We start from the raw sequence: 12222 nt of genomic DNA on the forward strand, positions 1-12222 counted from the left end.
GGCGGCCGGTTGCTGGCGCGCGGGGCGGGGCCCAAGCGCCGCTGGGAAGCAGGAGGGCGGGGCGCAGGGGCGGGGTGTAGAGGAGCGGGGGCGGAGCGTACGGGCGTAGGGGCGGGGAGCTCAGAGACGGGGAGTATGGGACATGGGGCGGCGCGCGCGAGAGGACCTGCGCGGCACTGGACTGGCTGCAAAACCTCCGCAGCTCCCGGGATTGCCCACGGCTCTGGCACCCGGCAGCTTTCTGCCTGGTCTGCGTGGCTCAGCGCTTTCAAGAAACAGATGCGGAACAAGTGAGACAGACATCACAGTCACTGTTTATCCGGGGTTTTCTTTCTTAAATTTTTTATAACAGTAAAGCTGGCATGTTCTCCTTTGTCAAAATGCTCTCACATCATGACTTCAAATAATCCCCAAAATGACACTGTAAATTAAGAGCAAGCATCACTATGTCAAGCAAACAGAAGCTCAGAGCAGTGATTCAGAATCTTCCAAACAACCAAGTCTGGGCCGATTTTCAAGTCTGAACACAGTGAATGTACTGAGATGTAATATGAGAAATCACAGAGAAAGCAGTTAGAAAGATGCCTGAGGTATGTAAGCAGTAAGTGGTATTATTAATTAAAATGTTGTAGTATTTCCAAATATGCCCAGATGAACAATGTTAACATCTCCAGAACACCAACACAACTGGACTCTTCATGATGCAGTTAAGAGGTAGACATCAGTCACCCCAAAGTGTTCTCACTGAGAAAGAAAAGGAAAAATATGAAATCTGGCCAAGGCTAGAACTACAAGCCTAAGGAAATACAGAGACCAAACAAACCTGTTATGTGACACAGCAGAAAGTGATCAGTGAACCCAGGGTGTGGTAAGTGTAGAGAGCAGATGGCCCACTGTCTTTATTCCACAAACAAGTAGCATCACAGCAGAAGGGAGGAGGATCTATCTTTGCAAATCAGACAGGAAACAAGGCAGCCAAAGCAGATCATGGCCTGGGTTGGGTCATGAGTGGGACAAACTAGCTTTAAAAAAAATTTTTTTTGAGATTTGGGGACTTCCCTGGAGGCCCAGTGGTTAGGACTCCATGCTTCCACTTCAGGAGGCACAGGTTTGATCCCTGATCAGGGACTTAAGATCCCACATTCCACCTGCACTGTATAGCAAAAAAAAAAAGTAATAAAAGATTGGGAAATTTGGATTTGGAATGGATGTCAGGTGATTGTTGTTATTGTTCAGTAGCTAAGTTGTATCCAACTCTTTGCAATCCCATGGACTGCAGCACACCAGGCTCCTCTTTCTTTCACTATCTCCCAGTGTTTGCTCAAATTCATGTCCATTGAGTCAGTGATGCTATCTAACCATGTCAACTCATTTATCCATTCAGTTCAGTTCAGTTCAGTCGCTCAGTCGTGTCCGACTCTTTGCAACCCCATGAATCGCAGCACGCCAGGCCTCCCTGTCCATCACCAACTCCCAGAGTTTACCCAAACTCACCTCCATCGAGTCGGTGATGCCATCCAGCCATCACATCCTCTGCCGTCCCCTTCTCCTCCTGCCCCCAATCCCTCCCAGCATCAGGGTCTTTTCCAATGAGTCAACTCTTCGCATGAGGTGGCCAAAGTATTGGAGTTTCAGCTTCAGCATCAGCCCTTCCAACGAACACCCAGAACTGATCTCCTTTAGGATGGACAGTTGGATCTCCTTGCAGTCTAAGGGACTCTCAAGAGTCTTCTCCAACACCACAGTTCAAAAGCATCAATTTTTCGGCGCTCAGCTTTCTTCACAGTCCAACTCTCACATCCATACATGACCACGGGAAAAACCATAGCCTTGACTAGACGGACCTTTGTTGGCAGAGTAATGTCTCTGCTTTTTAATATGCTATCTAGGTTGGTCATAACTCTTCTTCTAAGCAGCAAGTGTCTTTTAATTTCATGGCTGGAGTCACCATCTGTAGTGATTTTGGAGCCCCCCAAAATAAAGTGTCTCACTGTTTCCACCGTTTGCCCATCTATTTGCCATGAAGTGATGGAACTGGATGCCATGATCTTAGCTTTCTGAATGTTGAGCTTTAAGCCAACTTTTTCAGTCTCCTCTTTCACTTTCATCAAGAGGCTTTTTAGTTCCTCTTCACGTTCTGCCATAAAGGTGATGTCATCTGCATATCTGAGGTTATTGATATTTCTCCCGGCAATCTTGATTCCAGCTTGTGCTTCTTCCAGCCCAGTGTTTCTCATGATGTACTCTGCATATAAGTTAAATAAGGTTTTATGAATTAAATGAGTGGGTAGCAGATTCAAAACCCACAGACAGTGCTCATGGAAAAACAATCTGACAAGCTGTCCCCATTGAACCCCTAGATGGAAAGGGAGTGAGGATGAACCACAGAGCGCTGCAGCCTAGGAGACATCAGTGTGTGTGCAAGTAGAAACAGGAGCAGTGAGGAACCTGATGGACCTGAAGACAAGGAACCAGACAGCATCAATTTCCCCAGAAAGTGCGGAGAGGACAGCAGCTGACACAGGAAGGGTTTTTCCTCCTCTAGGCCTGAGGGGCTGGAGCAATGCTTCTTCCAGGACAAGACCCCACATGGAGGGGGAGCCCCTGGGGGAAAGAGCACTTGCAGGACATGGAGGAGAGACAGACAGTAAGGAAGACATGCTGATCACAATGGGCACGAGGGATTCGCAGAAGGCAAGCCCTCATACATTAGCCCGCCGATGACAGTGATAGAAGGCATTGCGACAGCTGACGTCAGTTCAGGAATGAGCATCAGGAAAGAAGTGAGGTCAAAAGTCAGCAAAGTTATCAGAAAAAAAAAAAAAGAACAAGAAGTAGAATAACATTCTTGCAGACGATGAAAGCATACCACAGAGGCATGCCCAAAAAACAGACCAAAGCTGTCACCTACTATTTCAGAACAAACTAAAGACATTTAGAGAGTGAGAGACAATGTGAATCAACATTAGGAAGAAATAGAAATAAAAGAAATAAAGTCTAAAGAAATGAGAGGAACTAAACATAACCAACAACACCTGAGGAGAAATGGAAACTGAAAAGAAGAAAATCATTTTAATTTTTTTAAAAAATGAAGAGAGGCAAATGAGTTTGAGAGAGAAAAATGAATACTGGGGACAGCCAAAAGCATCCAGCAGATAACAGGAGTCCCAGAAGATAAAAGTGACATGAGATAACAGTTCTAAAACCTGCAATTCAAGTAAACAAATGTTCCTGAAATATGAAATCTACATACTTGAAATATAAGGAAGTTCGGAAACACTGCATACCAGAGAATATCAATTCAGAGTGCATACCACCAGACGTATTCTAGTAAAACTACTGAGTTTTAAATAAAAATGAAAAGGAAGTATCTTTGGGCATAGAGGCAAAAACAGTAAGTGACTTATGAAGGAATAGGATTTAATTTAATGGGCTTCCCTGGTGGCTCATTTGGTAAAAAAATCTGCCTGCAATGCAGGAGACCCGGGTTCAATCCCTAGGTGGGAAAGACACAACTGAGGGACTAACACTTTCAGACTCTGTGAGCTTTATGCCAGCAGAGAATATGTACACGTACTTAAGATTTTGTGAGGAAAGAAAATATGAGCCTAGGACTTTACATGCAGCAAAAGTGAATTTCAAATATAAAGATCATAGACAACTGTTATCAACATGCAGGAATTCAGAGAATTTAGTTTCCATAATTTCTTCCAAAAAAACAAGCTTCAGACCATCAAAATGACAAGGGAGAGATATTGCTATAAAAATAAGAAAGTGAAAGTGAAGTAGCTCGGGTATCTGACTCTTTGCAACCCCATGGACTGTAGCCTACCAGGCTCCTCCCTCCATGGGATTCTCCAGGCAAGAATACTGGAGTGGGTTGCCATTTCCTTCTCCAGGGGATCTTCCCAACCCAGGAATCAAACCTGGGTCTCCCTCACTGCGGGCAGACGCTTTAACCTCTGGGCCACCAGGGAAGCCCTATAAAAATAGGAGGTGAACATCAAAGTCACAGTGTCATTTGAATTAAGACCATTTTCAGGTTAAAAGAGAGAGTGGTATGTAATGGTATACACCCTGACAAAATAGATGTATACAGCTCTTTATTGATAGAGGAAGAATGGAAAGCAAAAATGCAGAAACAAATTCCTGCTTTCAATATAGCATATTGGTAGCAATGTTATTGATAGTGTTATTCTAACACTCTTGCTTGTATAAGAGGGGATGAAGCAGATTATAACTATGGGATATTGAGGGTTTCCCTGGTGGCTCAGTTGATAAAAGAATCTGCCTGCAATGCAGGAGACCCAGGTTCCATCCCTGGGTTGGGAAGATCCCCTGGAGAAGGGAATGGTAACGCACTCCATTATTCTTGTCTGGAGAATTCCATGGACAGAGGAGCCTGATGGGCTACAGTCCATGGGGTCTCAAAGAGTCGGACACGACTGAGCAACTACCACTTTCACTTTCATTGTAATTCTATTAGGCCCTGATGAAAAATGAGTGTGATTGGTTCTTTAATGTTTTCTTTAGAGATCCAGGGAAACTTTTTCTCTTCTCTCTTAACCTTTCTATAATTTATAGCAATTTGGTAGACTATACTTTTATAAACAGACACAAACAATCCAGAAGCAGACCCAGAGCTTCTAGGCTTGGTTCACTGCATTTCCAGGTCATATTAGACAATTTTTTTTAATCTCTGTAGGTAGAAATTGCCGGTGTCATCATTGTGGAAACACTGCCATGACATCCGGAGAAGAGCAAGGGTTCGAATTCTCTCAGCCAGAGCAGCTAGATGGGCTGAGAAGGGCAACCACTTGGGAACAAGCAGAAACAGCAGTGGACCCAACATCCACAGAGGGTCATGCCCTGGCTGAATCCCTCTGTGAGGAACAGGGAGCTAACTGGGTCTATGGCCAAGGCCTGGGATGGGGAGCAGGGAAGGCTGAGCAGTGAAGGCAGTGTCCACACCGCCACTCAGGGGTGCTCCCAGGGCAGGGTGGGGGCAGGGATCTAGGTGACAGCAGGCAGATCAGGAGCTCAGCATCTCTGCAGACTGGACAGTGGTGAGGGGAACAATTGATAAATACAGGTCCCAGCCCGCACCTATGCTATCTCTCTAGGGAGCAGAGGCCCCGCCAGACTGGGCAGTGACAGGTGTTCCCAGCCCAGCATCGGAACCACAAGAAGCCTGAGTCCCTTGGCAGGTGTCCTTCTTCAGAGCACATCACCACCCTCTGCCACCTGTGCCGCCTGTGAATGTGGGATGTTTGTCAACAGAAGGACACTCACATAGCTCTCTCGCTCACGCCTTTCTTCTGGGTGCACAGCAGATTCTCCAGAAATGTTTTTTGTTAATTAGAAAGGAGAGGGAAAGACTGAGAAACAGACAGGGAGGAGGAGGGGTGGGAGGAGGGGGATGGGGAGAGAAAACAGTGGACCCATTAAAGCAAGGAAGAACGGAAAGAAATGAAAGAGAGCTGAAAAAAAGAGAGGAAGGGAGGGACATCATTCTGGTGGGAACACACACACACACCATACACAAACCACACACACCACACATACACCATGCACATACCATACACACCACACACACACATCTCACATACCACATGCACTGCACACACCACACATACCACACACATTGTACATACATACACACCACACACACACTGCACACACCACACACACACACGTCTCACACACCGCACGCACTGCACATACCACACATACCACACACACATTGTACATACATACACACCACACACACACACACTGCACACACCACACACACACATCTCACACACTGCACACACTGCACACACCACACATACCACACACATTGTACATACATACACACCACACACACTGCACACACCACACACACACATCTCTCACACCGCACACACTGCACACACCACACATACCACACACACATTGTACGTACATACACACCGCACACACACATCTCACACACCACACGCACTGCACACACCACACATACCACACACATTGTACATACATACACACCACACACACTGCACACACCACACACACACATCTCTCACACCGCACACACTGCACACACCACACATACCACACACACATTGTACATACATACACACCGCACATACACACACACACCACACACACACACATCTCTCACACACACGCACTGCACACACCACACATACCACACACACATTGTACATACATACACACCACACACACACTGCACACACCACACACACACATCTCACACACCGCATGCACTGCACACACCACACACACCACACATACATTGTACATACATACACACCACACACACTGCACACACACACACATCTCACACACCACACACACTGCACACACCACACATACCACACACACATTGTACATACATACACACCACACACACTGCACACACCACACACACACATCTCACACACTGCACGCACTGCACACACCACACATACCACACACATTGTACATATATACACACCACACACACACACACACCCCCCTCACACACACATCTCACACACCGCATGCACTGCACACACCACACACACACATCTCACACACCGCACACACTGCACACACCACACATACCACACACACATTGTACGTACATACACACCACATACACACTGCACACACCACACACACACATCTCACACACTGCATGCACTGCACACACCATACATACCACACACATTGTAGATACATACACACCACACACGCACACACACTGCACACACCACACACACACATCTCACACACTGCATGCACTGCACACACCACACATACCACACACATTGTACAAACATACACACCACACACACACACCACACACACACACCTCACACACCACATGCACTGCACACACCACACATACCACACACATTGTACAAACATACACACCACACACACACACCACACACACCTCACACACCACACACACACACCACATTACGATCACCCTAAAATCAGCTATTTTCCAGCTACACTTACCATCTTAGCCCTTCCTGAAACATCCTTTAGGGTAATCAAAGATAATGGTTGAGATAACTCTGCATATATGGGGTTTAAATTATTTGTATCTCTAGGCTCAACAAGAGATTGCCACTAGTGCACAGTTGGTAAAGAATCTGCCTGCAGTGCAGGAGACCTGGGTTTGATCCCCAGGTTGGAAAGATCCCCTAGAGAAGGAAATGGCAACCCACTCCATACTCTTACCTGGAGAATTCCATGGACAGAGGAGTGGTGTAGGCTGCAGTCCATAGAATTGCAAAGAGTTGGACATGACTGTGTGACTAACTTTCACTTTCACTAGGCTCAACTATTCTTTGCTTCTCTCTGAAACATATTCTAAAAGACAGTGGGGTGCAAGACAAGTAATAGTCCGTTAGAAGCAGTAAGGCGATCAGGTCATGAACTCACTAGTTGGGAGTTCATTACTTCACGACCAAAAGGAAAGACTCAGCATCTCCAGCAGATGGCGCACGCTGCCCTCTGCCAAGATGGGACGTCACCCTAGGTTCCGTTAGTGTCAAAATAGGTTCTCTCCTTTTGGGATGGTGGAGACAATGGACCCTAACCAGGTAAGAGGCTGGGTTAGGAAAGAAATTGGTCAGCAGGACCCCAGGGGACACCAAGTAGAGAAGACAAAACCTGGAGGCTTTTACACTTATTTCTCATGTTAAACTGTTAAAAACATGTACTGACCACACCAATAATCTGTTCCATTCACATCATTTGGGACTCTGAAAAAGTTAAGAATTCTTCCAGAATAGAGCTTTAAATTAAACCCAAAAGGACAACAAAGTACTAGGAGTTAGGACATCTGAAAATATTTTTTCCTGGCAGGATAATTGGTGCAGGGCTCATAGTGAAGAGAGGTTTCCCGTAACAGATAAATCAGTTCAGAAGGAAACCTCAGGGCAGGTGACACTAACTGGGGGTTACTAGGACCAGTCAGTGTTCCTGCTGCTTCACTGGCTATTGCATCCTGAGCTCTGGGCTGTGCATTGTCTACGAGCAAGCACACAGCAGAATGGAAAGATTGACGTCTCCACACAAGAGGCAGGGAACATGACATGTATTCTTTGGAATCATCCCCAAATCTGAGCCGGAGAGTAGAGCTTTGTTAATCCACTTCTTAAACATCTGTCCTCACAAGTTTTCAGAGAAAGTTTGGAAGCTCATGACTGTGACTAATTTCCAGTGAACAGCTAAGCTGTTGGCACCTGCAGCCTCTGTCTCCTCCCATCCACTGATGTGGCTAACTCTCTGCAGCTGCTTTTACTGTCAGCTCGTCCCTAAAACTTCACTTTCTAAAGATATTTTAAAATGTAAAAGTAATACGTTAACCACAAGACGTTTGAAAATACTGAAAAGTTGTAGAGGAGAATTACCCAAGTTTGAGTAGATATTGGCTCGAGTCCAGGACCTGGGGTCTGGGACCCCCATCCCTGGGCTGGGGGCTTAACTCTGGGATTAACTCTGGGGCTTAACTCTGGGATGAAGAAAGGAGTCCAGTGCATACCATATGGGACTAGTTTCAGTTATGTTTGTACAGTTGTGGTAGCCAGTTGTCAAGTCACATGCTGTTTTCTGCTGCTTCAACTGCTGTTAGTTTGTTTAATGGCATCAGGGCACCTGACTTGCTGGGTTTTGAAGTCTGATTCATCAGGTGGAAAAGAACAGGGACATGTGCAGGGGTTTTCTGCCCTGACGTTTATAAACATGCCCCGTGGAAGTGTTTGAAAGAATAAGGTGCTACATTTATCATTACAGCCTGAACTATCTACAGTAACTTAGTCAAGTTTAGAAACACTGTTGTTTGGGAGAACTTCCTCTGTCTAATTTATGCACAAGTTGAGGGTTAATTACAGAACAGTCATTGCACTTGCTGACATTATCAGGCCATTGGATAGATTAACAAGACTCACAAAGTGAACATAAAGGTCGAAGAGGACTTCCCAAGAGGTCCAGGGATTAGGACTCCATGCTTCCACTGCAGGAGGCATGGGCACGGGTTTAATCCCTGGCTGCAGACTAAAATCCTGCATGCCACATGCCACTCCCCAAAAAGCCTAGTCACCTAGGGGTTAGAGCTCTGGTCCAGTTCAATTCCTGGTTAGGATATTGAGATCCTGAATTTTATGATTTTAGTTCATTAAGCACTGATACAAAACACCAGCTTCTTTTCTTTTCTGAGCATAACACTCCCTCCCTACCACACATGCAGTGGACAGGCCTCTGACCACAGTTGAGACAAGCAGAGGAGATGGAACCACTCACGCCCCAGAAAAGGCGTGGGCTCCCACTTCCTAATGATCACATGATTGATTTTTTCTGATTAAGACAATTTCTGGAACATTTATGTAATAGTCGTGTTTTCCAATGGGTGTTTTCTTTCCTGCTGAAAAGGCATTCTGAGAGTGAGAGCATTCCCTGTTCAGTTCTTGGAAAAGCTAATTGAGTTCTAGGGATTCTCAGCAACTTGTTTTTCTCCTCTCAGCACTGATGCAGCGCGCCCTCCCTGGTCCCTCAGATCCCTCCCATCCTGGTTAAGGAAACACACATGACAGGGCCCTGGGGACGAGCCCTTTTCCATGATTTCCAGACTTCTCAATCCCACACATCAACAACTGCTTCAAAAAAAAAAATTTTTTTTTTTTGTGACCTACATAGATTTGTCAGTTTGTTCATTCATGTGGCCAAGTAAGAGGGAAAAACAGAATAAAACCTACCATCTCCCCCCGAATCATTTTACTACAGAAACAATATTTTATCACTCAAATGCAGAAAGGACATTACCTTAGCTAAGGACAGTGTTTTGCATGAAATACACTTAGCTGAGTGGACGTCTTCTGGGCGTGGCCATGTTTCTGTTGTGTGGGGTGGGCGTCTCTGTGGGCAGACTGGTTCCTGGCTGGGAATTTCAGCCCGAGATCGCGCTGCATGGCCAGCCCTAACTCGCTCACACCCGCTTCCTGCTGGAGACCTGCGCTCACCCCGACGCAGCTTTACCACCCGCTGCCCATCACCCACACCTGCTTCCTGTGCAGTCCAGTCCACTGCCTGGCCTCCTGGCCCAAATGGGCAGAAGTAGCAGCCCCATTATCCTTAAAGGATCTGTACCCCTTGACAAGCATGCCTTTCAAATTATTACTAAGTCAGCATATTTTAGCCTCCACAGCTGTAGCTGAGACAGTCTTGAGCCCAAAGACATCACTGAGTCCTTCTGTAGGGAGCAGACAAGAGAGAAGGTCCTGCCTTTCCTGGAAATTTAGTAGGGTTGGGCTGTTTCTATCATCTTTCCCAAAGGAATGTGAAAAAAAGACTTACCCTATACAGAAACACCTCCTTCTCTCAGACCACCAGCATTTTCCGTGTGTTAATCATCTCATGCAGAGAGGGAGACTTTTAGATGCCCAGAGAATCAAGCTTCCTGAAGAGCTGCCCACTGCACTGGATGGCTAAATGGAAGTTATGCTGGATTTCTATAGACTGGGGAAGTCTTTTTACTTTTAGTTTAAGTCCAATATCCATTACCTTCCTTTGAAGACTTTCAATTTGTATACGGATGTTTTATAATGCCTCTCAGAATGAGAATATTAGTGCTATAATTGGGCAAACACTTAAGAGACATTCATTCAACAAATGGTCTTCAAGCACCTACTATGTGCCAACTACAGTGCTGGCTTTGGAGATTCAATAATGACAAGTCATTCTTTTCCTCAAGGGCTTAGGAACTTTAATTGAGGGAACAGACATGTCAACATAAAGAGAAGTCTTCAGGGACTTTCCTGGTTCCCTTAGCAGATTCAGAGCAGCGTGAGGGAGGGGGTACCACCAGTTCCACCTGAGCCATGGGGAAAGGCTTCCCAGGGAGTAGGGGACCCCGATGGTGAGTGTGGGCATCCTTGGGAAAGGTGGATAGGGAGGCTGTGCTGGACACTGAGCTACCATCAAAGCCACCTTCTCCGCTCTGCAGCTTCATGTGGGGCTAAGGCTCTGCAGGCCCCTTTGCCAGCTGGCTCCGTTAGGCTCCACCCACAGGAGGCCCAGAGGAACTGGGCTCACTCGCCTGCTGGTTTTGACAGCACTACACCCTGAACCAGCCTGCCTGCGCCTGGCAGAGGCAGTAGCACCCACAGTAGCAGCCTTGCCTCCAGGCCCTTCTTGGCCATGAATCCTGGCACCCCTCCCGGCTGACAGGTTCTGGCAATCCCAGCCCTGAGGGTGGCAGCTGCTGCCTGCACTTACTATCTCTGTGGCCTCAGTTTTCTATTTTTGCCTTTTTATCTGCTTGTTCAATTTCTTATATTCAGTTCTCTCTGTTGAAACACTCAGGGTGGTTTCTATTGTCCTGACTGACCCTGACTGATGTTCTGCTGGGAGTGATGATCCCAGGAAGCAGGCTCGTGGGTCAAGTCACAGGACTGATGCGGGCATGTCAGGCCTTGAGGACAGTGCAGGGCTCCCTGATGCTGAGAAGTGGTCCTCGGTGACCATGGCATTCAGTGGCATCACTGTCAGGTAGATGATCACCCCTGCTTCCTTGTGATGAAGTGTCAATAAGCCTGTCTCAAGGACCAAGTGGCTGTGTCCCTTGACCATTAGGGCAGCAATGAACATTCCCAGGTGGGCAGTGGAGGCTCTGCAGCTCAGTTTGAGAAGTCAACATGCAAGGGCCCAGAGTCCTCTGCAAACTAAACCAACTATCTTCCTCCTGGTTTGAATATGTGCGAGAAAGCCCATTCCGAAATGCCCTTAATCACATGTTTAAGTAAATAACTTTTGGAGCACACTAAAAACTGAACAAGATACCCTAGGAGGACTGCCAGAGCACAGCTAGACACTAACCTGTGCTGTGCTGTGCTTAGTCGTTCAGTCGTATCTGACTCTTTGGGACCCCATGGACTGTAGCCCACCAGGCTTCTCTGTCCATGGGGATTCTCCAGGCAAGAATACTGGAGTGGGTTGCCATGACTTCCTCCAGGGGATCTTCCCAACCCAGGAATTGGACAAGGGTCTCCTGTATTGCAGGCAGATTCTTTACCAGCAGAGCTACCAGGGAACCCCAGATGCTAGCCAATGTGGCTCTAATATCAGGGGTCCTAACGCCTACTCCTCAGCCGAGGCTTCACACTTGCAGTGACTCTCTGAGATCAAAACAGAGGTGCTAACTTCAATTCCAGGTTCGTTCTC

Source organism: Dama dama, chromosome 27 (assembly GCF_033118175.1).
Source record: "Dama dama isolate Ldn47 chromosome 27, ASM3311817v1, whole genome shotgun sequence".
NCBI lineage: Eukaryota > Metazoa > Chordata > Mammalia > Artiodactyla > Cervidae > Dama > Dama dama.